The sequence below is a fragment of the Panthera pardus genome, unplaced genomic scaffold, assembly GCF_024362965.1.
Source record: "Panthera pardus isolate Hobbes unplaced genomic scaffold, ASM2436296v1 HiC_scaffold_22, whole genome shotgun sequence".
NCBI classification, from domain to species: Eukaryota; Metazoa; Chordata; class Mammalia; order Carnivora; family Felidae; genus Panthera; species Panthera pardus.
The window spans coordinates 2,574,987-2,599,697 of NW_026526788.1; the positions used below are offsets into that span (position 1 = coordinate 2,574,987).

The window sequence follows — 24,711 nt, forward strand, 5'->3', positions numbered from 1 at the left end:
AGGGCAGGCATTATTTATCAGCATTTTTAGGGACAGATGATGATAAGGCAGTCTGTAACTTAGGGGTGGGGGTACAAACTGGTTGGCCAAAGAAGGCCAAAGGAGATACCAAGAGCTAGAGTATGAAGCTAAAAGGTTGAAATGCTGAAGAACCCATAACAGAAAAACAGAGGGCACAGCACCTTCTGTCAGTGTTTTAGACAGGAAGCTTCTGGCTAGGCTTTTACATACTGTCTGACATGACATTTGGGTATTTGGCTCCAGATAGAGGGTTCCAAGTGGAGAAGACAATATCAGTACTTCCAGCAGGCATGTCAAACTCCAAAAGGTTAAGAAGGCTCATTTTGGGGGTGCCTGGCTAGCTCAGTCACAGAGTGTAACAGCTCTTAATCTCAGGGTTGTGGGTTCAAGCCCTGTGCTGGGTATAGAGATTACTTAAAATCTTGAGGTGTCTGGCTGGCTCAGTTGGTAGAGCATGCCATTCTTGATCTTGGGGTTGTGAGTTTGAGCCCCACATTGGGTATAGATATTACTTTAAAAAAGTATTTAAAAAATAAAATCTTTTTTAAAAAGGCTCATTTCCCCCTGCCCCCAACAGCCTCCTCTTTCAAGTCTTTGCTAATCATGCAGTTGTCTGAGAAGGACATGTTAGAGCCACCATTGGCTTCTTCTGGTTTATCTCTACATCTGTTTCAGTGTCAAGTAAGCCCTACCAATCATATTAATGAAAGGTCTCTCAAGTCAGTCTTCCTGTGTCTCCATCACCACTTCTTTACCTGGTACAGTGTAGGGGCTGCACAGACAGAAATTGGGAAGACATTTGTAGTCAGCTCTGGTTAATCCACAAGGGGAGCATGCATGTAACCATGGCTCATGAACCAGAATGTAGGAGAGTAGCAACAGCTGGTAACAGGGGTCAGAACAGTCAGAAAGATCTATTTCTGTCAGGAGAGTGTCTTGAAGAACAGTCAGGCCCTAGTCAGGCTACCAAGAATTGGGTCTACATCCAGTTCTTTCCAGGGACTTTTTCCACCCACTCATTGCCACTCTAGGTTGGGCCTCTCACATGTGGATCACTGGAGCATTCCCCTTCAGTGTTTCAAAGATGCTGCTTGGGCTGGAACACAACTGACCTTCCCCAGTTCTCCCTAAATTATTGTCACTATCTCCTGACTGTCTCTCTCCTTCCAATACCTATCTCCCACACCATCAATCCACCTTCCGAAACAACTGGTTCAGAATCATCTTTCTCAACATGGAAATTACATACTGGTCCTGTGTAAAAACAAGGAAACAAACTTAGATGTTGTCCATTCAGCAACATAAGTCAGACTCCTTAAAGTTGGACCATATTGGACACTCCCCACATTTGCTGCACGCTGATTCTCCAACCTCAGCTCCTGTCGCCTCTCCTATTATCCTCATGGGAGTACTTCTACAAATAAGTGCAGTTTCTTCATGCCTGTGTCTGGTTACATGCTTTCTTCTGCCTGGGATTCCCTTCACTTTTTTCCCTGCCTGGAAGAGAAGGAGAAGGAGACAGAGAGGGAGAGGGAATAAGGGAGGGAGACAGAGAGAGAGAGAGAGAATGGATTTATTAAGTATATAGGAATTTTGCTAGAGTAAAAAATAACTCCATGGAAATAAAAATTTTCAGCCTTACTAAGAAGCCTAACATAGAATTCTGCTAAGTATGTCATGAGGACTTGGAGAAATTCATAGAGAGAGAAAAATCAATCAACTCAAAGGAACTTAAATATAACCTGATTATCTGCCTCTATAGCATAAAGAAAAAGTAATCCCATGAAATCATTGCTTATAATAAAGACATCCTGGGGCGCCTGGGTGGCTCAGTCGGTTAGGCGTCCGACTTCAACTCAGGTCACGATCTCACGGTCTGTGAGTTCGAGCCCCGCGTCGGGCTCTGGGCTGTTGGCTCAGAGCCTGGAGCCTGCTTCCGATTCTGTGTCTCCCTCTCTCTCTGCCCCTCCCCCGTTCATGCTCTGTCTCTCTCTGTCTCAAAAATAAATAAACGTTAAAAAAAATTTTTTAAATAAAAAAAAAAATAAAGACATCCTATGTTGACAAATGGACTATATGATAGTTCAAGAAGTATATTTTCTCAACATTTCTCCTAATTAAAGTCATGTACATACCATTAAGCCAAAGTTAACTTTGGTCTAGGAGGAATGTCTACCCAATAATGTGGGAAATAACTTGGACAAGAACTTCAGTTCTTTAAAGAAATTCATACTGGATGTGGTGAAGAAAATTTGAAACTCCAGAATATTGAAAAGTCAAGATCTGGGGTTTGATTAAAATTCTGGAGGGCAAACAATTTTTTTTTAAAAAGATGGAATATTATGAGTAAATATTTAAAGAAACCAATAAACAAAAATACAGATATCTATGATGGAGGGGCTGGGATTAAAGATATAATCCATGAGCTTGAAGAAGATGGCCAAAACATGTTGAAATATATGCTTGTCATCTTGAAACCAAGAAAGAATATTGTGTAAAGAAATGGGATAAAATATTGAAAAGACAGAAATCCATATAGATGTTACAAGGAATTACACAAACTTTTCAAAAATATAAAAATATCCCTAATGAAGACATTAAAGGGAATGTGAAGTTTAAAGTCCTCCTATGGAAGAAGAAAATGCAAGATTGAAAAGGAGCATATAGGAGGAAGTAGCAGCCTGAAATGCAGAACTTACTGAGAGGACAAACTTAATGAATTCAGAAGTCTCAGACACAGAAGAACTCTTGTTCACAAGCAAAATGAAACCGAACATTTTAATCATTGCATTGTGCACTTGAAACAGCCAGGTCTTCATCCTGAATGAGGCAGCAAACACGATATAATGAAAGAGAAAATGAAAGATGGAAATTCATTGACAACTGGTAAATCATTGGAATGCGGTGCTAAAAGATGAGAAAAAAAAAAGATGATGTATGTCCTGCGTGCGGAAACTATACGAATATTAGTTGAAAATGATAGATTCAAATCACAATTGAAATCATAACCCAAAAGGAGTCATAGGAAAAAAAAAAAAAAAGGAGTAATAGGGTGTGAGCAGGGAGAACAACAACAAAGAGTTGTGACTTGACTTTTGATCTCTGCAGTTAACCAAAGCACAACTGGAAAATAAGTACAAAGCCCTCTAGCTGAAAATAGAATCTCTTAAGGAACTCCCTGAGCAGATATACATTCTTTAAAAGAAACGGACTCAGGAAGACTATAAGGACTAAATAGAAACAGCCAATGTAGAGGAGACAAAAATTTACGGGCAGAAGAATTCAAGACATGGAGGGTGATTTCCAAAAGCAAAGAGTCCATGAATAGCAATTTGCTATCATTAAGAGAGAGCCCATGACAACTGACTCCCTGTTGATGCTATGGAAGGAGCCCTTTCTGGAGAGAAGAAAAAATTAATTGGCCTAAGATAGGAAGAAAACCAAAAAAATCACTGAGCTTCTAAAAGCAATGATCAGGAAGACCTGATCCTCTAATCCCTTCATAGAGAAGTCTTCTGAGTCGATTCTTTTGACTCACTCCTGTGTCAGCCTACACCATCCTCATCAAAGCCTGTTTCACGGACTCTCATCCGCTCTTAGTTAAACAGAGTATAAGAAGTGATTTGGAGACTGTGAATGGGACTCCACCTACTCTGAGATCTTCTTAAGAAAGGTCTATATAAACATCTGCCTCTGATTCATGGTCTGTTTAGCTTCATCAACGAAGTTGGTGACCAAGATGTCAACCGTCCTCCCACCTCTTAGTGGTAGGGAATCCCATCTGCCCCTCCCCACCTGCACCTTAATCAAAGGGATGAGACTGAAAGAGACTGGGAAAATCTTTGTGATCCTGAGATCCTGAGGCAGGGAAAGGACATCCACCACCTGCTCCTATGATGACAAATGAGTAATCTGCCTCAGAGGTCAGCAAACTTTTTCTGTAAAGAGCCATAGAGAATATACTATAGGCTCCGAGAGCCCTATGGTCTCTATTGCAACTACTCAACTCTACTATTGTAGGCAACAATGTGAGTGGGTGTGACTGTGTTCCAATGAAACTTTATTTACAAAAACGTATGGTGGTCTGGATTTGGCCCTCAAGTAATAGTTTGCCAAGCTCTGATCTTTCTGACAAAAACTTTGCCTCATAAACTTCATTTAGGAAGACTGATCACGATATCCCCTTTAGCCCACCCTCCAGGAATGTCAGAGAATCCTATCCTCTACTGATCCTGGAGATAACTGTGACCATATGGCCTACTTGTAATTGAAGAGAGGTGGCTAGTAATGGCTTAGAACTTGAGAACTAAGTCACCATCTCATAAAATGGGGCCTAAGGAAGATTTATGTCTTTTCCAACAACAACAACAACAACAACAACAACAACAACAACAACAAAAGACTTACATGCTCTTCCAGATACTTCATCTCACCCAATTAATTGGTGGAAAGTCTTTTATCCTTGAATGTGGTGATTCTTTGTGATGACCTCAGAAATAAGCCTCCAAAGTTAAGTCATAAAAGACCAACAACTCCAATCTGGCTCTTTCTGTTTAGGAAGTGTACCCTTAAATCTCAGTGCCACAAGTAAGGAACCCCAAGCCACACAAAGAGGCCACATGTAAGTGTTCCAACTAATAGCCCAGGTGCTGGCCAGATGACAGCCAACATCAACCACCAGAAAGGTGAATGAGGAAGTCTTTGAGATGCTATCAGCCCCTGTCTGACTATACGAGAGATCTTAAGCAAGAACCCCTGAGGTCATTCAACATGTCCCCAACCATTAGAAATGATAATACAATAATTGTTTTTTCAGGCCATTAAGAATATATGTTAACTAACTTGGATTTAAATTAAAAAATAAAATATTAATAAATTAAAAAAAAAAGAATGGGGTGTTCATTATGCAGGATATGTAACTGGGGCAGATTTTGCTAACTGAAAATGGGGTGCTGCTATAACAAAACATGTCGTGGCTTTGGGAGCAGGCAGTGGGATGAAGATAGTAGGGCCTCGAAGATACCGGTCGCTGAATCCTGATGGCCCTCCAGGTGAAGGATTAAAGGAAAGTGAAGAAAATATTGTTGGAAGCTGGATGAAAAGAGACTTTTGTTATGTAGTGGTGGAAAGTTTAGCAGTTGTTGCTACCTGTAGTAACGTGGAAATTAGATGGAGTACCTAATGAACGGATAGATCCAGCTAAGCAGATTTCTGGTCAGATGTCAAAAGCGTTACCTAGTTTCTTTAAGCTGCTTATCACAAGGTATGGACAGAGATAAGCAAAAGAAGGAATTGTGAGGGGTGCCTGGATGCCTCAGCTGGTTGAGTGTCTGACTCTTGATTTCGGCTCAGGTTATGATCCCAGGGTTGTGGGATCGGGCTCTGCGCGTGGAGTCTGCTTAAGATTCTCTCTCTCTCTCCCCCTCTGCCCCTCTCCCCAACTCGTGCTCTCTCTCTCTCTCTCTCTAAAAAAAAAAAGTCTATTAAAAAAAAGAATTGTGAAATATTAAGGATTGAGCAAAATTAAAAATAAAACTACCATATGATTTAGCAACCCCACTTCTGGGTATATATCCTAAAGAACTGAAAATAGGATCTTGAAGAGATATTTGTACCCCCCATGTCCACTGTAGCATGATTCACGGTAGCCAAAAGGTGGAAGCAATCTAAATGCCCATTGATGGATGAATGGATATAGAAAATACGGTATTTATACACAACGGACAATTATTGCCTTAAAAAGAAAGGAAATTTTGTCATGTGCTACAAAATGGAGGAACTTTGTCATGTGCTACAAAATGGAGGAACTTTGAGAACATTACACTAAGTGAAAAAGGTCAGTCATGAAAGGACAGATACTGCATGATTCCATTTATATGAGCTAAAGTAGTCAAACTCATTGGAACAGAAAATAGGATGGTCGTTGCCAGGAGCCGGGGGGAGAGGGAAGTAGGGAGTTGCTCTTTAATGAGTGTACAGAGGTTTAGTCACGCAACATGAGCTGGGGGTTCTTGGGATGTGTTGCACAACAACGTGCATGGGGTTCACAGTATTGTACTGTATACTCAGAAATTTGGGGGAGAGTGAATTTTATGATGCTTTACCACAGTAAGAAAATATTAAGGATCCAGGACTTTATGGGTTAAAACATTACAACGTTTCTTATTTTCAGACTCTCCAAGTGAAAAACATGTTGAAGAAATGAGTTTCAAGGCAGAGATCAAGTCAAGTGCACTGCCATGTTTTCATGGTGTAGACATGAAACCAAGAGTGTGACTGTAAAACTTTTTGTAAAGGTCTCAGAAAGATTTGGGGTGCCTGGTTGCAGAGCATGTGACTCTTGGTCTCTGGGTCATGAGTTTGAACCCCACATTGGGTGTGGCACCTACTTTTTTTTTAACCATTTCTTCCTTTTATTCAATAACATCTATAGCTGCTAATAGCTGCTGACAGAATAGTTAGCCCTTTTCTCCTTCTGTAACATATTATTACCTTAAATAATTACTACTTATTATAAACAAAAATTAAGACAAAAAATAGACAAATTAAATGTAAATGTAATAACCACCCTAATATCTCAGGTTAGAGCCTTCCGGAAATTTCCTATGTAAATATATCCATATTGTTATATTTTCAAATAGGAAACATTCTTTACATGTTGTTTTTCAAATTACTTTGATAGCTAAAAACTTAAAACAAACTTTTTATCTCAATAATTGTAAATTTGCATCAACATTTAGGTACTATGTAATATTTCTTTTCAGAGCATTCCATTATAATTTGAAATCAATCCTAACAGTTGAAACTTTGTGATTTCTTTTTTTTTTTTTTTTTTTTTTTTCATTTAAATTGAAGTTAGTTAACATATAGTGTAGTGTTGGTTTCAGGAGTAGATTTCAGTGATTCATCACTTCCATATAACACCCAGTGCTCATCCCAACAAGTGCCCTCCTTAATGCCCATCACCCATTTAGCCCATCTCCCCACTCACATCCCCTCCAGCAATGCCCCCATTCTCTGTATTTAAGAGTCTCTTATGGTTTGCCTCCCTCTCTGTTTTTATCTTATTTTATTTTCCCTCCCTTCCCCTATGTTCATTTGTTTTGTTTCTTAAATTCCACGTATGAGTGAAGTCATGATATTTGTCTTTCTCTGACTGACTTACTTTGCTTAGCGTTATACACTCTGGTTCCATCCACATTGCTGCAAATGGCAAAATTCCATTCTTTTTGATCGCCAAGTAACATTCCATTGTATATATACCACATCTTCATCTGTTGATGGACATTTAGGCTCTTTCCATAATTTGGCTGTTGTTGATAGTGCTGCTATAAACATTGGGGTGAGTGCAAGTGCCCTTTGAATCAGCATTTTTGTCCTTTGGATAAATACCTAGTAGTGCAATTGCTGGGTCATAGGGTAGTTCTATTTTTAATTTTTGAGGAACCTCCATACTGTTTTCCAGAGTGGCTGCACCAGTTTGCACTCCCACTAGCAGTGCAAAAGGGCTCCTCTTTCTCCGCATCCTCGCCAACATCTGTTGTTGCCTGAGTTGGTAATTTTACCTATTCTGACAGGCGTGAAGTGGTATCTCATTGTGGTTTTGATTTGCATTTTCCTAATGATGAGTGATGTTGAGCTTCTTTTCATGTGTCTACTGGCCATCTGTATGTCTTCTTTGGAAAAATGTCTATTCATGTGTTCTGCCCATTTCTTCACAGGATTATTTATTTTTTGGGTGTTGAGTCTGACAAATTCTTTATAGATTTTGGATATTAACACTGTATCCAATATGTCATTTACAAATATCTTCTCCTATTACATTGGGCGACTTTTAGTTTTGTTGATTGTTTTCTTTGCTGTACAGAAGTTTTTATCTTGATGAAGTCCCAATAGTTTATTTTTGCTTTTGTTTCCATTGCCTCTGGAGACATGTCTAGTAAGGAGTTGCTGTGGCCGAGGTCAAAGAGGTTGTTTCTTGTTTCCTTCTCTAGGATTTTGATGGTTTCCTGACTTATATTTAGGTCTTTCATCCATTTTGAATTTATTTTTGTGTTTCGCGTAAGAAAGTGGTCCAGGTTCATTCTTCTGCATGTCGCTGTCCAAGTTTTCCCAGCACCATTTGCTGAAGAGACTGTCCTTTTTCCATTGCCTATTCTTTCCTGCTTTGTTGAAGATTAGTTGGCCATACATTTTGGGGACGATTTCTGGGTTCTCTATTCTGTTTCATTGATCTATATGTCTGGTTTTTTGCCAGTACCATACTGTCTTGATGATTACAGCTTTGTAATACAGCTTAAAGTCCTGAATTGTGATGCCTCCAGCTTTGGTTTTCATTTTCAATATTACTTTGGCTATTTGGGGTCTTTTCTGGTTCCATACAAATTTTAGAACTGTTTGTTCTAGCTCTATGAAGAATGTATTATTTTGATAGGGATTGCATTTAATGTGTGGATTTCTTCTAACCCATGAGCATGGAATGTTTTTCCATTTTTTTTGTGTCTTCTCCAATTTCTTTCATAAATATTCTATAGTTTTCAGCATACGGATCTTTTACTTCTTGGTTAGGTTTATTCCTAGGTATCTTAGGATTTTTTTGGTGCAATTGTAAATGGGATTGATATCTTGATTTCTCTTTTTGATGCTTCATTATTGGTATGTAGAAATGAAACTGATTTCTGTATGTTGATTTTATATCCTGTGACTTTGCTGAATCCATGTATCATTTCTAGCAGTTTTTTGGTGGAGATGTCGTCTACAAAGAGTGAAAGTTTGACTTTTTCCTTGCCAATTTGTATGCCTTTTATTACTTTTTGTTGTCTGATTGCTGAGGCTAGGACTTCCAGGAGTATTTTGAACAGCGGACATCCCTGTCATGTTCCTGGCCTTAGGGGGCAAAGGTCTCAGTTTTTCCCCATTGAAGATGATATTAACTGTGGGTCTTTAATACATGGGCTTTATGATATTGAGGTATGTTCCTTCTATCCCTATTTTCTTGAGGGTTTTTATCAAGAAATAATGCTGTATTTTTTCAAATGCTTTTTCTGTATCTATTGAAAGGATCATGTGGTTCTTAGGGCATTGAGCCTACTTTAAAAATCATCATCATCATTGGAGCACTTGGGTGACTCAGCCAGTTCAGCATCTGACTCTTGGTTTTGGCTCGGATCATGATTTCACCTGTAAGTTCAAGCCCTGCATTGGGCTCCATACTAACAGTGGGGAGCCTGCTTGGGATTCTCTCTCTCTCTCTCTCTCTCTCTCTCTCTCTCTTCACCCCTCCCCTCATCATGCTCTCTCTCTCTTTTAAAATAAATAAATAAACTTAAAAATTTTTAAAAATAAAAATCATCATCATCATAATCTTCATCATCATCATCTCAGAAAGATTTAAGTGGTGCATCAAAGACCCTTTCAAACAGACAAAAGTCTCTCTGAAATCTTAAACACATGCTTTCGGGATTCTCTGTACTAAACAATAAGGCTTCTAAGAATCTTAGAGTTGTAGTTCCACAGCAATCTTGCAAGGAACCAAGGTAAAAAGAACTTATCTTTGTGATATTTGTGGGTGTGGTTTTTGTTGAATGTAATAAACTCCAATAAGATTCTTAAGAAGTCCACTAAGTTTTTAAGAGAATTGCATTGGTGGAAATATCACCAGCTTGGTTTAAGAGGGACAAAGACATTACAAAATAAAAGAAGGCCTTTGGATCTCTGAACTACCATGAGCAGGAAGCAATGTATAAAACAAAAACTCCAAACCAGGAAAAAACCCACTCAGCTGAAAACACTAGTTCGTTCTTTCTTTCTCTTTCTTTCTTTCTTTCTTTCTTTCTTTCTTTCTTTCTTTTTCTTTCTTCCTTCCTTCCTTCCTTCCTTCCTTCCTTCCTTCCTTCCTTTCCTTTTTAAAGTAAGTTCAATGCCCAGTGTGAGGCTTGAACTCATGACCCTGAGATCAAGAGTCCCATGTTCTACTGACTGACTCAAGAAAGGATGACTCACATAGAACTTGCAGAAATAGTACAGAGAATTCACATGTATCCTTCACCTAGCTCTCCCCAGTAGTAACATATTACATAAAAAGAAGCACAATTATGAAAACCAGGAAATTGATATTGGTACAATACTATTAACTAAACAGCAGATCTTATTTAGATTTCACCAGTTTTTACATTTTGTATGGCATATCTTTTCAATATTTCTATGACTTTATATTGAAACATATTTCTTGTAAACACGTAAAGTCTTGCTTTTTGTCTATTGGTTAATCAATGCCTTTGAATAAAGCATTTATTCCATTTACATTTAATCTAATTATTGATATGGTTGGGCTTAAGTATCCTATCTTGTTATTTGGGTTTTATTTTCCCATTTGTTCTTTGGTTTTCCATTCTTCTTGTATTGTATTCTTTTGTGTAAATAGTATTATTTTGTATTTTATTATTATTTTTTTATTTTTTTAAGGTTTATTTATTTTTAAGAGAGAGAGAGAGAGACAGACAGAGCGTGAGTTGGGGAGGGGGAGAGACAGACGGAGACACAGAATCTGAAACAGGCTGCAAGATCTAAGCTGTCAACACAGAGCCTGATGTCGGGCTCGAACTCAAAATTGGTGAGATCATGACCTGAGTTGAAGTGGGATGCTTAACCAACTGAGCCACCCAGGTGCCCCACTAGTATTATTATTTTTTTTTTTTAATGTTTATTTTTGAGACAGAGAGAGACAGAGCATGAAGGGGGAGGGTCAGAGAGAGAGGGAGACACAGAATCTGAAACAGGACAGCTCAGAGCCTGACGTGGGGCTTGAACTCACAGACTGTGAGATTATGACCTGAGCTGAAATCGGACGCTTAACCAACTGAGCCACCCAGGCGCCCCCCACTAGTATTATTTTTTAGCATTTTATTTTACCTTACCTATTCACTTTTCAGTGTTATATCTCATTTTGTGTAATTTTTAGAGGTTGCTCTAGAGATTGTAATAAGTATTTTCCAGCTACCACAGTCCATCTTCAAATAATATTAACTGTATTTATAGTATAAGAGCCTTATGATTGTTTACTTTCATTTACCCACTTCCACCTGTGTTCTTAGTAACTTATGTTTTCCTTCTACATATATCATAAACCCTACAATCATAATTAATTTGTTTTAAAACATCAATAATTTTTAAAAGGAAAATTAAAATATATTTAAGAGATTGAAACAAATTTTGAATTTGTTTATTTTGAGAGAGAGAGAGAGTGGGGGAGGGGCAGAAAGAGAATCCCAAGCAGACTTTGCACTGCCAATGCAGAACCTGATGCAGGGCTTAAACCCACAAACCATGAGATCATGATCTGAGCCGAAATCAAGAGTCAGATGCTTAACCAACTGAGACACCTAGGCGTGTTGAAACAAAATTTTAAAAATAATTTTTTTAACGTTTATTTATTTTTGAGAGACAGAGAGAGACAGAGCATGAATGGGGGAGGAGCAGAGAGAGAGGGAGATGCAGAACCTGAAGCAGGCTCCAAGCTCTGAGCTGTCAGCAGAGAACCCGACGTGGGGTTTGAACCCACGAACCGTGAGATCATGACCTGAGCCAAAGTTGGACGCTTAACTGACTGAGCCACCCAGGCACCCCCCAAAACAAAAATATTTTAAACCACATCTACCTTTTCTGTTCACTATTCTTTCCTGCCAGATGAGTTTCATCTGGCATCATTTTCCTTCATCCTGGAAAATCTCATAATACAGGTCTGCTGGAGATAAATTGTCTCCACTGTGGTCTATTTGAAAATGCCTTTATTTCTCCCTGGTTTTTGAAGGATATTTTCACTGAACATAGAATTCTAGATTAAGTTTCTTCTTTTAGTATTTTATTGTCTATTTTCATCTATTCACCACTGTTTCTATGAAAAGTTAGCCATTGTTTCCTGTATTTAATGTGCCATTTTTTTCTCTGCTTTTTATATTTGCTCTTTATCTTTGTTTTTCAACTCTTTGATTATGATGTACCTAGATTTTTTTTTTTCCTTTGGGGTTTATTCAACTCTTAGGTTTGTTAGTTTATGCCTTTCACCAAGTTTTAGAATATTTTCAGTCTTATCTCGTTATATATTGCTTTTGCATGCTTTCTCTCTCCTTTCCTTCTGAGGCCTCAATTACCCATATGTTAAAGCATTTGATGGGCACCTGGGTGGCTCAGTCATTTAAGTGTCGAACTCTTGATGTTGGCTCAGGTCTTGATCTCACTGTTGAGTTCAAGCCCCACCTTGGCTCCTCCATGCCCAGTGTGGAGCCTATTAAATAAGTAAGTAAGTAAGTAAATAAATAAATAAATAAATAAATAAATAAAAAGATGAAAGCATTTGATATTGTTCCACATATATTGAGCAGGGGTTTTGAGGGGTTTTGTCACTGTGTTTTCCTCAGCTTGGCCACTTTCTATTGTCCTGTGTTCAAGTTCATTGATCCTTTTTTCTGCTATGTCTGGTTTACTGTTAATCTTATCTAATGAAATTTTCTTTTCTGATACCATACCTGCTACTTCTCACTTTTCCATAAGGTTATCTTTGTATGTTTCTGCTAAATTTCTCTACTTTTGTATGCATAGGTCTGCCTTTTCTCCTAGATCCTTAAGCATTTTAACAGTTATTTTAAAGTTCTTGTCTGTTCATTCCAACTTCAGGTCCATCTCTGTATCTGTTTCTATTGACTTCTTTCTTTGCTTTCCATGGTTCACATTTTCTTGCTTCTTCATGCATCTTTAATTTCTGATTGCATACTGGGTGATATGTATAAAGAAATCACAAAGAGGGGCACCTGGCTGGCTCAGTCAGTAGAGCATGTGTCTTGATCTCGGGGTTGTGAATTCAAGCTCCATGTTGGATGTATAGGTTACTTTAAAAATAAAATATTTTTTTTAATCATAAAGAACAAAGCAAACAATATTTTCTTCTAGAAAAGTGCATGCCCCTTTTGTGTCAGGCCACTAGATTTGGCGGTTGAGTCAATTTGTTCAGTAGTTAGCCTGGGTCTGAGCTTTGTTGCATCGTTAGTTGGATTTAGTTCACCATTGTTTCTAAATGTTTTGATGGTAGAATCAGGACTTTCCATTCTGCAGGGCATAAGATCTGAGCAATGGCAAGTTTCCAGAGATCTCTTTGTACTTTATAGCTTGGCTATTAGTTCTTTAAACCATGGGTGATCTCTTTCTGCTTTACAGCTTGGTTGCCAACTTTTGGGGTTATTGAAGAGTTCTTTGTTCCCTAGTACTTTGTTCTCCAGCTTTCTATACCTTGGGAAATCTCTGTCTGTCCTTCTGTAATGATACCAGCCTTTGGATGACAGTTGCTTTCCACTCTGTAGAAACCTATATTTCTTAAGCAGAGTTTCTCTCAGTTCTTTTCTCCTCCCCTCAGCATTTGTAACTGAAAGTCATAGGTGTCTATTACCACACATATTTACAATCTTTTTTTCTTGTAATGGGAACTTCCAAGATCCACTCTCTTAGAAACTTTCAAATATGCTATATGGTGTTGTTAACTGTAGTCACCATGCTATAATTACCTTCCCATGATTTATTTATTTTATAACTGGACATGTCTACCTTTTTACCACCACCAATTTTCTGCTATTGAGTCGTGTGAATTCCTTACATATTTTAGATATTAACCCCTAATCAGATACATGATTTGCAAATATTTTCTTCCATTCCATAGATTGCCTTCTCATTTTGTTGATCGGTTCCTTTGCCATGCAGAACCTTTTTACTTTGATGTTGCCCCACTCAGTTATTTTTTACTTTTGTTGACTTTGTTTTTGGTGTCAAATCCAAAACATCATTGCTAAGACTAATGTCAATGAGTTTACTGCCTATGTTTTCTTCTAGGAATTCTATGGTTTCAGGTCTCACATTCAAGTCTTTACTCCATTTTCAGTTGATTTTTGTGTTTGGTGTAAGATATTGGTCCAGTTTCATTCTTTCTCCTGTGGCTGTCCAGGTCCCCAACACCATCTATTGAAGAGAATATCCTTTTCCCATTGTATATTCAAGTCTCCCTTTTTTGTGATTCAATTGCTCATATATGTGTAGGTTTATTTCTGGACTCCTGATACTGTTCCATTGATCCATGTGACTGTTTTTATGCCAATACCATACTATCTTGATTACTATGGCTTTGTAATATAATTTGAAACCAGGAAATATGATATCTCCATTTTGTTTTTTTCTCAAGATGTTTTGGCTGTTCAGGGTCTTTTGTGGTCCCATACAAATTTAGAATTTTTTTCTGTTTCTGTGAAACAAATGCCATTGGCTTTTTTTGTTTGTTTGTTTTTGAGCAATTGCATTGAATCTGTAGACTGTTTGGGGTAGTATGGACATTTTAACAATATTAATCCTTCCAATCCATGAGCATCCTTCCATTTATTTGTGTCTTCCTCAATTTCTTTCATCAGTGTCTTGTAGTTCTCAGTGTATAGGTCTTTCACCTCCTTGTTTAGATTTAATCCAAGGCATTTTATTCTTTTGGATGTAATTGTAAATGGTATTTTGGGGAGGGGGAAGAAGGAGCATGAGTGGTAGAGGGAGAGAGAGAGAATCTCAAGTAGATCCACACCCAGTGTGGAGCCAATTCAGGGCTCGATCCTACAACCCAAAGATCTTGACCTGAGCCAAAATCAAGATTTGGACGCTTAACCGACTGAGCCACTCAGGCACCCCTTCATTTGTATTTTAAAATTTAAATTTTTGGGGGCGCCTGGGTGGGTCAGTCGGTTGAGTGTCCGACTTCGGCTCAGGTCATGATCTCGCGGTCCATGAGTTCGAGCCCCGTGTCAGGCTCTGTGCTGACAGCTCAGAGCCTGGAGCCTGTTTCAGATTCTGTGACTCCCTCTCTCTCTGACCCTCCCCTGTTCATGCTCTGTCTCTCTCTGTCTCAAAAATAAATAAACGTTAAAAAAAATTTTTTTTAAAAATAAAATTTAAATTTTTTAAGGTAATCTCTACACCTTCACTCGAATGTACAATTTTGAGATCAAGAGTCACATGCTCTACCAACTGAGCCACGCAGGCAACCCCCCCCCCTTTAATTTGTCTTTCAGAGAGTTCATTATTAGTATAGAAACAACAGATTTTTGTATATTGTATGTTGATCTTGTATATACAATATTTGTACATTGATATTGCATCCTGCAAATCTACTGAATTCATTTATTAGTTCCAACCATTTGTGTGTGTTGGGGGGGGTAGCCTTTAGGGTTTTCTATATATAAAATCATGTCATCTGCAAATACAGATAGTTTTACTTCTTCCTTTCTGATTTTGATGCCTTTTATTTCTTTGTCTTGCCTAATTGCTCTGGCTGGGATTTCCAATACTATGTTGAATAAAAGTGGCAAGAGTGGGCATCTTTGTCTTGTTCTTAATTTTAGAAAAAAATGCTTTTAGCTTTTCCACTCTTGAGCATGATGTTAACTGTGGGCTTGTCATATATGACCTTTATTTTGTTGAGGTACATTCCTTGTACATCCACTTTGTTGAGAGTTTTTAGTCATAAATCTTTGGTAGAAGGGACACCTGGGTGGCTCAGTCAGTTGAGCGTCCGACTCTTGATTTCAGCTCAGGTCATGATCCAGGGTTGTGGGATCGAGCCCCACATCAGACTCTGCGCTGAGCATGGAGCCTGCTTAAGAGTCTCTCTCTCTCCCTTTGCCTCTCTCCCCCCTCATGTGTGCTGTCTCTCTTTCTCTCAAAAAAAAAAAAAAAAAAAAATTAAGAGGCACCTGGATGGCTCAGTTGGTTAAGCATCCAAGTCTTGGTTTCGGCTCAGATGGTAATCTCACAGTTCATGAGTTTGAGCCCCAGGTCAGGCTCTATGTTGACTGTGTGGAGCCTGCTTGGGATCCTCTGCTTCTCTCTCTGCCCCTCCCTTGCTCATGCTTTCTCTCTCTCTCTCTTAAAATCAATAAATAAACTTAAATAAATAAATAAATAAATAAATAAATAAATAAATCTGTGGTAGAATTCACCAGTGAGGTCATGTGGTTCTGGACTTTTTGGTGGGGAGGTTTTTGATTACTGAATCAATCTCGTTACTGGTAATCTCTCTGTTCAGATGTTCTATTTTTTTGTGATTTCAGTTTGGGTAGGTTTTACCTTTCTAGGAATTTTTCCATTTCTTCTAGGTTGTCCAATTTGTTGGCATGTAATTGTTCTAGTTGTTTCTTAGTTCTTTGTATTTCTGTGGTATCAGTTGTAACATCTCCCAGTTCATTTCTATTTTATTTGTTTGAGTCCTCTTTTTTTCTTGGTGAATCTAGCTAAAGGCTTGTTGGTTTTGTTATCTTTTCAGAAAACCAGCTCTTAGTTTCACTGATATTTTCTTTTTTCTTTTTTAGTCTCTATTTCATCTATTTCCATTCAAATCTTGGCTATTTGCTGCCTTCAACTAACTTTAGGCTTAGTTTGTTCTTTTTTATAGTTCCTTGATGTATCAGCTTAGATTGTTGTTTATTTGAAATCTTTCTTGTTTCTTAATGTAGGTGTTTATTGCTATGAACTCCGCTTTTAGAACTGCTTTATCTGTATCCCATAAGTTTTGGTATGTTGTTTCCAATTTCATTTGTCTTAAGATTTTTTTGTTAAGATTTTTTTAAAAAAGTAATTCCTACACCCAATGTGGGGCCCAGACTTACAACCCTGACATCAAGAGTCGCATGCTCCAGGGGCACCTGGGTGGCTCAGTTGGTTAAGTGTCTAACTTCGGCTCAGGTCATGATCTCACAGCTGGTGGGCTCGAGCCCTCCATCGGGCTCTGTGCTGACAGCTCAGAGTCTGGAGCCTGTTTCGGATTCTGTGTCTCCTCTTCTCTCTCTGCCCCTCCCCTGCTCACACTCTGTCTCTCTCTGTCTCAAAAATAAATAAACATTAAAAGAAAAAAAAAGAGTCGTATGCTCCATTGACTGAGCCAGCCAGGCACCCCTTAAGGTATTTTTTTTTTAATTTTTTTTTAACATTTATTTATTTTTGGGACAGAGAGACAGAGCATGAACGGGGGAGGGGCAGAGAGAGAGGGAGACACAGAATCGGAAGCAGGCTCCAGGCTCTGAACCATCAGCCCAGAGCCCAACGCGGGGCTCGAACTCACGGACCGCGAGATCGTGACCTGAGCCAAAGTCAGCCGCTTAACCGACTGAGCCACCCAGGCGCCCCCCCTTAAGGTATTTTTTGATTTCACCTTTGATTCATTGGTTCTTCAGTAGCATGTTGTTTCATCCCCACACACTTGTAATTTTCCAGTTTTCTTCTTGTGATTGATTTCTAGTTTTTCAACATTGTAGTCAGAAAAAAATGCTTGCTATTTCTATCTTCTTAAATTTACGAAGACTTGTTTTATAATCTAACATATTGACCTGTCCTGGAAAATGGTCCATGTGCTCTTGAGAAGAATGTGTTCTCTTGTTGCTTTTGTTAATGTTAAGCTAGAATTTCTGATTGTTATCGTGACTGCATGTTCATGTGACCATCAGGTCAGTGGTCTTAGAAATAGCAGCCTGCCCCATAGTCATACTGTAAGTTTGGCATGTGGCTGTTACAGAGATGGTAAACAGTGGTAGGCTTATGCTGGCGGAGGCAAGGAATCTTTTAAAGTTTTTTCTCTGAGAATCTATCTACTTTGATAAGAGCACTATTAGTTTATATTTTGCCAATTATGTACAGAACGGTTTGTAAAAATCTGGAGGAAGTGACATAACCATTCTAATTTTTGAAATGGTGTGTTAGTAACTCTTTATTGATGGGGGACCTGGACAGCTGCCCTGCTGGTCTGTATCTTAATCAAATTCTGGTTTTACTTCAGGAAGTTCCCTCAAATAAATTCTTTCCTTCTTCTTCTTCTTTTTCTTTTTTAAGTTCATTTATTTATTTTGAGAGAGAGAGAGAACAAGTGAGCAAGGGGTAGAGAGAGAGGGAGAGAGAGAGAGAATCCCAAGCAGTCACCACACCATCAGCACAGAGCCCTATGTGGGGCTCCATCTCATGAACCATGAGATCACGAAACCAAGAGTTGGATGCTCAACCAACTGAGCCACCCAGGTGCCCCTAAATTCTTTCCTTCTTTATTAGTCCTAGTGATCTCGTTTAAGTCCATAGTACTCTGATCTGGGTTATGGTAATACTCCTCTCGTTAGCCCCTGTCACTTCCCATCCATCATGCATATCATCACAATAATCTTTCTAAAAGTATCAGATTATAAATCAATCTTTCCCACCAGACTGTGAGTTGGTTTTTATTCATCCAGTGTTTCCCTAGGACCTAACACTGATCTGACCGTAAGACAGATGTTTAAACATGTTTGAATAAAGAATGGACAAATTAATGAACCAATGTTTAATAGTTGATATTTAATTTTGAAATGTTCACAGACATCCACCCAACCCCTTTCCTGTACCACGCAAACTAAATTTTCTTTGTGTAGGATTAAAACACAGTCTTGGCTTTCCCTAACTCTCAATAGTCCAAAATTGGAAACTATAGCCTAGACATGGGAGGACATGGCCAACTAACAGCATGGATGGGATGGGGAGAAAGTCGAAATAAGGAAAAGTGCCTCTGGGTTTACTCAGACCATCCCAGTGAAAATCTACTTGCAAGAAAGTGAGAATTAATTGCACTAAGAATTAATTTTACTGAATTCTATAGTTCCTTATCTTGCCTTTGTTTGTCTTTAGTTTTTAAAAAATAACTGATAGCCCTTATTTGGACTACTAAAAAAAACTGATCTAGACTAATACCATTGGGACTGTCAGAATTCATAGTTGTTGTTTTTTTTTTACGTTTATTTATTTTTGAGAGAGAGAGACATAGAGTGTAAGCAGGGGAGGGGCAGAAAGAGAGAGAGAGACACACAGAACCTGAAGCAGGCTGTAGGCTCTGAGCAGTCAGCACAGAGCCCGACACGGGGCTCAAACTCACAAACTGTGAGATCATGACTTAAGCTGAAGTCGGACACTTAACCGACTGAACCACCCAGGTGCCCCCCAGAATTCACAGTTTTATCTCTTAACTCTCTAGAGTGGTATTTATCCCAGGGACTCTGCAATATGCACTGATTAGCAGGTAGAATGTTTTCTGCGGTCTGAGTCTCCCACCCCTAATAAGAGCTCTATCTAATTTTACAATTTTATATTTTACAATATTGTTTATAGATTTATACTAGCTTAACTTCAAAGTTAATATAATCGTTAATAGGGATAATAGCATGTAATACATTATTGAGATTTTCTTCTCTTATATTTTGGCCTTCATGCCCCTTTCCTTAGCTGAAGATGGCAATATCCAGGAAATCAGCGACTGTCAGTTAGGACAGTGTCAGAGGAATGTAAAAAGAAAGTAAAGAGTTACTATTTAGCTTGTGACATTTAAGATGAGATTTCACACAAAGGCAATAACGTTACAAAAGAGGTTTGTTAAAATAGAGAGTTTTTCAAATTCCTTCATTTCTCCCTTAGCATATCTGTTTTTTTTTTTACACCCAACGTGGGGTTTGCACCCACAACCCCAAGATCAAGAGTTGCATGCACTTGATAAGATAATAAGATAAGATAATAAGATAAGATAATAAGACAGCCAGGTACCCACCCCCACCCCCCTTAGTATATCTAGATCCAGTCCTGAGGGAAAGACACCACAGAATTTTAGGAAGAGGAAAATGGAAGTGGGGGAAAGCTTGCCTTTGGTCTTGGAGCCTTGTGGGGAAAAGGAGAGAGACAGAAGTGGGGGTGCTGGTGACTCCTGATCTCTGTCCCTTTTTGCCAACAAACCTGGTCAACGCCATATCACATTAACACTGGTGGAGGAGTTTGGTGAGGCAGATGAAGGCAGCCCTTTAGCTTTCCTTAGCTCTCCTTCATTCCTGGATCATTTGAGAAGGACTTCGGAGTCCCTACAAGCCCCCAGTAGAGCTTATGGCAGGTAGCTGCACTGGGGGTTATGGGAGCCTAATACGTGAAAAGCAGTCATAGCTGAGCGCTGGATTACCTGGGCCAAAACATAAAGGAAGACAAAGTAAAAATGCAGAAGGATCTTCATTATCAGTGAGGCCCAATTACACAGGGAGCTCCACCTGCATCACAAAGCTAAGAGCCCCAACTATAAATTACACCGACTGCAGACCTCGCCCCAGGGTTCTGGGAAGACCAAATGTAACCAGGAGGATGCTGTTATCACTGCAGAGGCCAGAGAAAAGAGCACATTTCCAAGGAAGCTTTTCCCTCCTGGCCGCAAGGCCACAGCAAGCCACACCTTTTCCTTTCTTCGAGAGAATCAAGGGAAGGGCAGAGAGGAAATCTGAGACTGGTGATTTTTATCTTAAACACACGAAAATTTATGAAAAAGCCCTCTTCAAAGTACTGCGTCAGGCAACGATTACCATTTAAATAAAATTTAAATTTTATTTCATACTACTCAAACAACGCTAACTTGTCAACACCAAATCAGTTAGTTATAAAGAAAAATAAACATTTTTTCTGCTCATGCAAGTTACAGTGTGAATGAAATTTACAACCCTCCCCCCCCCCCGGAAGCATATATAATAATATTTTCTTTTTTTTTTTTCAAGAACACCGTAACAAATGGTTATTGTAGAATTGTACTTGTATTACATTTCTTGCTAAAATCAACTCTTTGTATTACAAATATAGAAACCATTTAACTATGGGATTTAAAATACTGTACCTGTGTATTGAGCTATACATCGAAATAACATTATTTTCTCCAAACGTGTTCTCTTTCTTTACTTCCCAAATTTAATCCTAGCTTTTATTATTTGTTTAAATCCAAGTTAGTTAACATGCAGTGCGGTATTGGTTTCAGGAGTAGAAGCCAGTGATTCATCTCTTACATGTGACACCCAGTGCCCTTCCCAACAAGTGCCCTTCATAATGCCCATCCCCCATCTAGCCCAGCCCCCCACCCACCTCCCCTCCAGCAACTCTCAAATTGTTCTCTGTATTTGAGAGTTTCTTATGGTTTGCCTCCCTGTCTGTCTTTAACTTAGTTAGTAATATTTTCAAAGTTTCACAGTATGTTGTCTTCTAAGCGACTAAGTAAACTCTGAAAACTCATTTTTAACCTAACTTATAGAGTACAGGGCTCACCAGACAAGAGGCAACATATAATATTGGAACAAGTTGTGGTAGGTGCTAAAACCCTAAGCTTTAACGACTTCAAACTGGCCATTGTGAGAACAAGTATGGATTTTCACCCTCCAGAATGTATTGTTCACTTTGAGAAAAGAACAGATATCAGTTATTTCCATAGACACTATAAATAATCTTCCTTGAAATGACAAAACGAGACAGAGATTTATCATAATATTCTTTAATTAGGGAGGTTTAAATCAGTTCATTCAATTTTTAATGGGTTTATAGACATTCATTGGGTAGGGGCAAGATTAAATAGGACCAGAATTTCTATTTCACATCAAGTCAATAATTACTTAAGAATTTATTACACATAAGGCATCTTTCCAGGTGTTATAGAGGATCCAATAAGAACTCAGTTTCTATTTTAAAATAAACAATAAAATAGATGCTATAGGCAGCAGATAGTTATTGTTAAAAGAAGGTGATATATGAAAAAGATAATGAAAGTTCAGAGAGGGGAATGTGTCTCTAGCACTGAGTATAGCTCTTTGTACTCAGTGAAGACTGAATATGTATTGTCGAATGAATGAATGGGCCTCACCTATGAGGTTAACACAAGACCCTACAGATAAGGTGTAATTTGAACAGGATTTTGAAATGCAGAAAGGATTTGGATCTGAAAAATGAATGGGGAGGGCATTTGTAGGGGAAGAGGTATATTTCAAGGGAGTAGAAGAAGCACAGGACATGTTTAATAAGCAGCGATAAAATCAGTTTGGATGGAGTGGGATTTTATATACCACAGTCATAGGCAACAGCAGAGAGCTTCAAAGCGGAATTGACCTGGACTAATCTGACTTCTATGGCTGGTCTGAGGAGTTTGGACTCTATGTTACCAATACAGGAGTACCACTGAGATAATTGGGTGGGTGATGTGATCAAAGGGGTATTTCAGGATGATGAAACTAATAGCACGTGCAGTATGGGTTGAAGTAGGAAGAGACCGAAGAAAAGAAGACCAAGGATAGAGCTTTTGCTATAGTAGGTTCACAGCTTTTTATGGACCCTACGCTCTTTGAGGAGAGAAACTCCACCTCTGTCTTTTTAACTCACTACATGCCTAAACACCATTGTTACTAAATATATGTTCATTTCTGCCTGATCTTGGTTAGTGTTGGGGGCAATGGAAAGAAAGGGATCCCTTAATTTTTTAAAATTAAACAACCAACAGTTAGGGGCAACTATATTCTTGGCACTATATTTAAGAGATATTATAGAAGATGGTCAACAGGACTTAAGAATATTGAAGATGAGGAGAAAGGACGTTCATGTTCTTATATATGTGGACATCAAATGTGGTAGATCTGGTGGAAAGATTGTCATTTATCACTTCTTTGAATTGTCATAACCCTTGGTTTTCTAAAGCATCCACCCTGCAAGAATGAATAAGGGAGTAGGTAACAACTTCATTGGTAACAAAAATTATGCTTGATTCAGACTCCATAGTCATCAGGGTGACTAGTCTGGACACTGTAATTTGGCCCAAGGAACTTGTAAGTTCTAATTGGCTCCATTTGGGTTTTCTTGGTGTTTCACTCCCAGAAATGCTAGATCTGTTGCCATGTTCCATTTCAGACTTACCTTAATCTGGCCACTGTGGTCACCTGTGACTGCTTCCACAACTTCCATCGAGCTCTCTCTCTGCACCTGGATTGTAATGACCGTATTAGCCTCTGAGAAAGCATTACACATTCTTAAATTCCTCGTCATTTCTCTGGGGCATTTTAGGAAGGTGTCTGAGTGGCATGGTAAAGTCAAGTCCCCCCATATCCCTTGCCTCCGTAATCAATCTGTGCCTTAGGTATGTACATTCCATTCTTCTCAGAATAAAATGTCATCTCTCCATATGCTACATTGTTGGCTTCTTGCATTTTGAAGTCTTATACTTGATGCAAATTGGATGTGATGTGCCAGGCAAGTATATACATGAGGTTCCCCCCTTCTTGGACTCATGCTTAATAAACTACTTTAATACAATATTCCTGGAGACAGATGATAGTTTTGTTGTTTTACATCTGAGGAACAACTATAACAAGTATAATAAGAATAAATTATTTGCTTTATACGATTAAATTATTAAAGTTCATCAATTATAAGCTTGACTATGTAACACTGTCTCCCCCATCCCCCATAATTCTGAGCATAGTCCCTGGCAACAGTAGTGTGCTGATAAATGCTTAACAACCAGCTCTTGGTGAGAATCTGGGTGCAATCTGTAGCATTTCCCAGTTTTTGTGGTATAAATACTTCCAACATGGCTGACTTCAAGCTACCAAAGCGATGTCACTGAACTTGGAATTGGAGAGAGGTGTGCACAGTCAGCTCCTACAAGCTCCAGCGTACCTCTGCCAGCCTCTAGTGGGAATTTAGAATTTCCTTTTCCCTCCTTGAGCATTTGCCATCACAAATAGCCGGTCACAACACATTTCTTGCAGCATATCTGCTTTGGGCATCTTGTTTTTGATTCTAAAAGCCAACCTTGGGGAGGCACGTGCATTGCTAGTTGCTGGTTAATTCTTTTCCAGAGATAAACAGCATTAATTTAGGTACAGGCAGTGCAACTTTGCCCAGTTTTTCAAATAACTAGTAAGACAGTAGGTGGGAGAATATAAGACTGTCTTTAACAACTTTTAAATTCAAGTAAAAGAGGGGACAGACATTCCCATCAGGTGGCCACAGGGGGGGCCTGTATGAGAGCCACCTCTCTGAACTAGGGGTTCAGAGGCTTGGGGTCTAGTCTCAGTTCTGCTGCAAGCTAACTGTGGGACCTTATGTACTAAAGCCTGCTGGATGTTAGTTTCTTCCCGTGAAAAATGAGAGAGTTGGGCTAGATCTATAAAGTCCCTTACAACTCTGTAATTCACATTACACAAAATAATATAGAATATAATAATGAGGTGAAGTTAAAAATTATACACATAGAAATAGTATGAAAATTATAATAATATACACAAGATAATTGAAAACAGGCACACAAAGAGATATTTGTGCACCTGTGTTCATAGCAGCATTATTCATAATAGCCAAAAGGTGGAGGCAACACAGATGTCCACAGACAGATGAATGGATACATAAAATGTGTTATACACATACAAGGAGGATTACTCAGCTTTAAAAAGGAAGGAAGTACTGGGGGCAGCTGGGTAGCTCCGTGGGTTAAGCGGTCTGACTCTTGGTTTCAGCTCAGGTCATGATCTCACAGGTCATGGGTTTGAGCCCTGAGTTGGGCTCTGTGCTGGCAACGCAGAGCCTGCTTGGGATTCTCTCCATCTTTCTCTGCCCCTCCCCCACTCATGTCGGGCGCGCCTTTGTGTGTGTGTGTGTGTGTGTGTGTGTGTGTCTGTGTGTCTCCCTCTCTCTCTGCCCCTCCTGCTCTCTCTCGCTAAATAAATAAACATTTTTTTAAAAAGGAAGGAAATTCTGTTATATGCTACACATAGATGAACCTTAAAAACATCACGTTAAGTGAAGTAAACCAGTCACAAAAGGACAAAAACT

At 38.8% G+C, this 24,711-nt stretch overlaps 1 long non-coding RNA gene across 1 annotated transcript in view; it reads right to left on the reverse strand.

The window, feature by feature from the left end:
- Positions 1-848: 848 nt before the first annotated feature.
- LOC128779093 (uncharacterized) overlaps positions 849-24,711 on the reverse strand; it is an 84,422-nt gene continuing 60,559 nt past the window's right edge. The window contains exons 2-3 of the long non-coding RNA XR_008425023.1: positions 22,795-22,860; positions 849-1,518 (exon numbers count right to left, since the gene is read on the reverse strand). This is a non-coding gene — a long non-coding RNA (uncharacterized LOC128779093). The remainder of the gene's footprint in view (positions 1,519-22,794; positions 22,861-24,711) is intronic.